The 6,000-nt window shown below is 36.2% G+C and overlaps 1 long non-coding RNA gene across 1 annotated transcript in view; it reads right to left on the bottom strand.

Annotated features, from left to right (window-relative positions):
* Positions 1–548: 548 nt before the first annotated feature.
* The window catches only part of LOC122060490, a 6,160-nt gene continuing 708 nt past the window's right edge, over positions 549–6,000 (bottom strand). The window contains exon 2 of the long non-coding RNA XR_006134427.1: positions 549–971. This is a non-coding gene — a long non-coding RNA (uncharacterized LOC122060490). The remainder of the gene's footprint in view (positions 972–6,000) is intronic.

Consider the following 6,000-nt stretch of genomic DNA (forward strand, 5'->3'; position numbering starts at 1 on the left):
GTTTAATGGGCTAAAAGATAAAACATATAACAGATTCACAACAAGGAAGATGAAAACAGAGATTTCATGGTCACTTGTTGAATATTTACACAGATTTCATTGGAAGGGTTATCCTCTTCCGATTGGTTTTTTTTGTTTTTTGAAACTTTAATATCACACCATCCACAACTCTATCACTTCTCTCAGCCAAGGCAACATCATCTGCTACCAATTTTAATATGAAACAATCTTCTTCAGCCATTGGCTTCTCCCCCATGTACTGGGCAGCAGAGAACAAAGCTACCATTGGAATCAATGTGTAGCAGAGTACTATAGAAAATAGATGAAGGGAGAGTAATAGAGTACTATAGAAACTTCACATCTGATAGCAAACTCATGATATATACTAGTCTAGTTAACATAGCATAATCAATGAATTATAGTGGTGAAAATGTTGGGCTAGCAAACCCAATGAAGTAATAAAATCTGAAATTTCACTTGCAAGCCAGCAGTGAAGTACTTCAATAAAAACAAATTAGGGGCAAAATAAAATAAAATAAAATCAATAGTTAGGTAAACACCAGATCTGTTTCTATTCAAACAAGTAAGAAAATCATTATGCAACACACCACACAACCAATATTTAGTTTTCCAAGAATCTTGATGGATTCGAACCATCATACTTTGGGTCAAATCTCAGGTGCGCTTCCATTTTTGAGCTTAAGATTCACCTATAATCTGAAAAAGTTAGTTTTCAATATCCTAAATCTAAAGCAAAATAAAGGTAAGCATACACAAAAAAAGATAAAACTGGTTCTGTGCAAAATAAATGTCCTTAATCAAAAGCCAAAATCAATAACCAAAATTAAACAACCAAAATCAACAATCAAAGATGATAAATAATGCCATTAATCCCATTCCTAGTATTGGTGCAAAATATCTGTTATCGATGCTTGGGAAGAAAATTGAGAAAGAGCTTCATCGCATGTTCCCTGCACAATGACAACAATATGAATAAATACCAAAAATCATGAATTGGGGATAAACTTGTGAAGCTCACAATTGCAAATAACTATTTGTAGAACTTCTGTGAAACTCACTGGTACATTGTTTATTATAAATTCAGCAGCTAACTGAGTACTTGGTCCCCCTTCTTTCCTTTTTTTCCCTATTTTCTCTACCAAACCCTTCTTCCTTTTACTACCTTTTTGAGCTAGAGGATTTTTTTGCTTCAATATTAGTCCATTGTTTATACTAGAGACTTCATTAGGGACAAGATTCTTTGGAACATCAAACCCATTGATACTTTCAAGTTGTCAACATAATTCTTTAATCCCATTCTTAACCAATGTGAACCCTTCAGCTGAATTTGAAGCTTGTAATGCTATCTTAACAAGTTGAGGACAAAGATATATGTATCGTTGTGTAAAGTCTAAATTCATATCTTCAACAACTTGTTTCCCCTTATGGTCTTCTGCTACCATGCTTCTTGTTGTCCGTGTCCATCTTCATAAAATATAAGTATCAGGGATACACTTGATATCTAAAACATCCAAAACTTTTAAGGAATGACAACAAAGAATGCCAAATGTCTCATATTTCCTGCAACTACATTGAATAGTCATGTCAACTGGATTACAACAGACTTTGTGCTCACATTCAGAACCAACAATGCCTACTATATATTTATGAGGGGAAGTATCTTCATTCCAAAAGTTTATTTTGCAAAGACTAACCTCGTTATACTGCTCCTAAAATCTCTAAAAAATGTAAGGAGTATCGACATCCCCAGCTTCTTTGATAACAAATGACATCTCGAACATGTTCCTTGAAAGTTTGTTTCTTGAATCAAATTCAGCTTTTAATTCATTAGCTCGTTTAGCATTCACAACCCTTTTGAAGTGCTTAAAAAATTGAACAATATCCAAAGTATATTTTAGATATTATTTCAAGTCACTATTAAAACTCTCACTAATCTGTGTATTCCGCATGCCTATTGTGAATATGTTTTTGTGCTATACCCAATTACATTTAAGTCCATAGATACGAAGCAATCATGAATTTTGTTCCAAGTTGTAGTCACAAAGTAATTTTACCCAAGAATACTCGAACTGTAATTCTTCGTCATACTCAAATATACACTTTTTCAAATCTTTGAAAAAATAAGAGCCATCTTTTATCATATTACCCAGATGTTTAATGCCATTTTGCATTATGTGCCAAGTACACCACCCATGCCATGTCTGAGGCCACACCTTATGCAATGCTTTTTTCATAGCAACATCTTGATCTATGAAGATGGTTATAAGTTTTTTCTATCCATTAGCTTATGCGAATGCCTCAAATAACCAATTAAAAGATGGGTAATTTACAGTGCCACCCCCTGAAGAATGCCAATATTAGAGGGACACCCCCTCTCTTTCACCAAATTAGACTCGGACCCCTTGCCGTCAGTCACTGTTAAGTGTCGACTTAAAATGACCATTAGACCCTTGCTATTGAAAAACTCATATTTTTATATTACAGTGAAGCTTTCAAATACAGAGAACAACGAGGAAGACGCTTCCCCTTGTTCTCTCCTTCTGTAATCATCTTCTACATCGATAACTTCAGTTGCGTTTGGGGGAACCAGAGGAGTCAAGACATTTACTTCTTCTGCGCCTTGAAGGGCTACGGATTGAACGGGATTTGAAGAATGGTTCTGGTTTCGGTTCTGATTCCGGTTTTGGTTCCGTGAAACCCTTTCCATTCTTACGGGCGGAACGTAATCTTCATCTCTTTCCTCCTCTTCCTCTTCCTCTTCCTCGTTGTCGTCTTCTTCTTCTTCGTCTTCTTCCTCTTCCTCACTCCTCACCTACAAAAGTATCAAGTGGATTCTATGTGAGTTCAAACATGAGTAGACTTTATCAACCACCTTAAGAAGCCATATCCACAATTCTCATGAAATTGTCTTGATCAAGCATAAAGATATCTATGCACTGCCTCCAGCAACCACACATTCCCCAGGTTAAATGGAGAAGAAATGATGGGAAGTTGACTTACCGAATGGAAGACCAGTCAAAGCCAGCTGTGCAATTTGTATTTTTTCATGTTCTAACCAAGCTTGGAACCACTCCAAGCATTGTTACTTTAGCATCCTACAGATAGTGCAGAAGGGATTCATACAAATTAAGGACTAAATGGAAATAAAGCATCAAATCAATTCTCAGTTACAAGATGTTCAAGTGACTAAAAACGAGTGAATCAGATACTTCTTCTGCGCCTTGAAGGGCTACGGATTGAACGGGATTTGAAGAATGGTTCCGATTTCGGTTCCGTGAAACCCTTTCCATTCTTACGGGCGGAACATAATCTTCATCTCTTTCCTCCTCTTCCTCTTTCTCTTCCTCGTTGTCGTCTTCTTCTTCTTCGTCTTCTTCTTCTTCTTCGTCAAATTCTACAGATTCTTGTGGTAATTCTATTAAATCTGGCGTCGATGCGGTTTCATCGTCTTCTATCCATTCATAGTAAGGAAAGTTACTCGGCATACAGATTTCAGCCATCGCCATCGATTGAAGGAAAAAAAGGAGTAGAGGCGGAGGCGGTATTTGGATCGATGAGGCCGGATCTGTCGGTGGTGGATATGGAGCAGAGGCTGCGGCGGGACTCCTCTCTTCCCTACCCTATTGTGATTCTTCTGAAGCCTCGGGCTCCAAAATCTTCAAGCTTCCTAAAAAAAGAACAGGGCTCACAGTTGCTACCATCCCGCTGACCTGAAGAAGAAGAAGAGCTAGAGAAGAAGAAGAAGAGAGGATTTAAAAAACAAAAAGCCTTATTGCCGGACCTGAACCGCTGACCAAAAAGAGGATTTAAAAAAACAGAAAATAAAGCCTTATTGCGTCGTTATTGTCGGTACCTTCACCGGAAGGGGTTGCAGCGGCCGATCGACTACTCCGACTTTCTCCTCCAACTCAGTGACTCACGCGGCGGATATGGAGCAGAGGCGGTGGCGGAAGGGATCTTCAATCGATTTTGGGAATACAACCATTAAGGGCAATTTTTGTATTTCCCTATTTTAAGGGCAAAATGGTATTTAAGAAAATTTTGAATTGCTGATGTCAGCATTTTTTATATATTTTGTAACGATGACTGACGGCAAGGGGTCCGAGTCCAATTTGGTGAAAGAGAGGGGGTGTCCCTCTAATATTGGCATTCTTCAGGGGGTGGCGCTGTAAATTACCCTTAAAAGATTCAACTGTTTCATCATACAAAAGTGCCACCCCAAATATAATAACCCCTTTATGATGATTAAAATCGATAAATATCCTAAATGGCCTATACTTTTTGTTAGTGCAAAATGTGGTATCGAAACTAACAACTTTACCAAACTGTTCATAGTCAATTTTCATTTTAGGATCAACCCAAAAAGTATTAGTGATTTGTTCATCACTATCCAACTGCATTGACTATGTAAATGAAGGATTGTTCATACTCTGATTTTCAAAATATTTTAACAAACTTCCTGCTTCAACATAAGATAAGGAATATTGTCTTTTAGTTCGTGGATAGTTCTTCTGATCTTGCATTATGTAGTCAAGATTCTCTATCCTGCTAGCTTGCCTACCCATTAACTCAAATACGGCTGAGGATTGATCCCTGAATCATCTGCTAAATCGATTTCATATGAATGTATCTCTGAATTCTTCCTCTAGGATCGCATAAAATGCGTATTACCAGCTATGTGAAGATAGTGATCATGTTCTTCCACAAAATCACGATACTCGTATTTTTCATTTTCCATCAAGTATATCCCTATCCGTGTTGGACACTCTGTTCTTGTCTCAACTCGTGGCTTTTCTGTATGAATGTCTCGCTTATCTATTCTTCGGAAACTAGCTTTATTGCATACTAATCTTCGTGATGTTATAATTGTCTTGTCATTGTGTCTCTTATGTGCAAAATCTTTTCTAATACTAAAACCCAATTTTCCTCCATAACTCTTGTAGAAGTCATAAGCCTCCTACTCTAAATTAAATATCATGCCTACACAAGGATTACTCTCAACATTCTCACCTAACTCAACGTTCTCCATATTTCGATAAATGAAGCGATTTGCTGATTTTTCAGGAAGTTGAAACAAATTACAAGTTGATAAGTTTCAAAAAATCTAAGAATGACTAAATTGAAATAGTACTAAGTGGGCAAAGCCTTGGGGGGTTTTTTTTTTTCACTCTACAAAACAAAACCTTTTATTAAGAAGAGTGATGACCACAAGGAAAGAGAATTTGTTACAAGGAAAGAGGATTGGTGAATCCACAAGACCCTAGAAAGCATCATCTTAACAGCATAAGGGGCTAAAATGTGAGCCTCACAGATAAGAGATCTAGGAATAAAAAGAAATATATTGACTGAAATTGATTAGAATATAGAAAACATCATCAGTTATAATTCTTGCAAACCCTAAGAAGAAAAATCAAATTTTTATTTGATTAAAATATTGCAAGCACATTGCTTTCATTTGCCATTTTCTTTTTGTAAATTGGAAAGCTTAACTGTTGAAAGTTCCTAAAACAACTCAAAAGGCACTAGAATATTCTCTTGATTAATTTTCATCTAAAGAAACTAGGACTCCTAAGCTATTTCCTAGAGCCAACCAAATTTAAACTTTATGAAAAAAGTAAATGCCAGGCTAACAATTCTTAGTTATGAAAAGTTCCATTTTTAAACTATATATATGCTGGAAAACCCTTAAAGTGTTCTATGGTGTGCATTCTTATGCACTCAACAATAATCGAAGCAAAATTACAGCCTGTCATCCATAGAGAAATTTCTGCTGTACTATTTAGAAATGTTAGGAGCTATTATATCTTTTGATGTTTATGTCATAAAATTGAGGTTTCTAATCCATAGTTTTTCAAACTGAACCAGACATTGAAAAGAAAAAGGGCTCAATTTTGGTTTGACTGGTTAAACAATGTTTTAAGAAGAATAAATTTTTTGATAGAAGTAAAAAAAACGGAACAAAATAATAGGTGGGGGTGG

The sequence above is a fragment of the Macadamia integrifolia genome, chromosome 14 (assembly GCF_013358625.1).
Source record: "Macadamia integrifolia cultivar HAES 741 chromosome 14, SCU_Mint_v3, whole genome shotgun sequence".
NCBI lineage: Eukaryota > Viridiplantae > Streptophyta > Magnoliopsida > Proteales > Proteaceae > Macadamia > Macadamia integrifolia.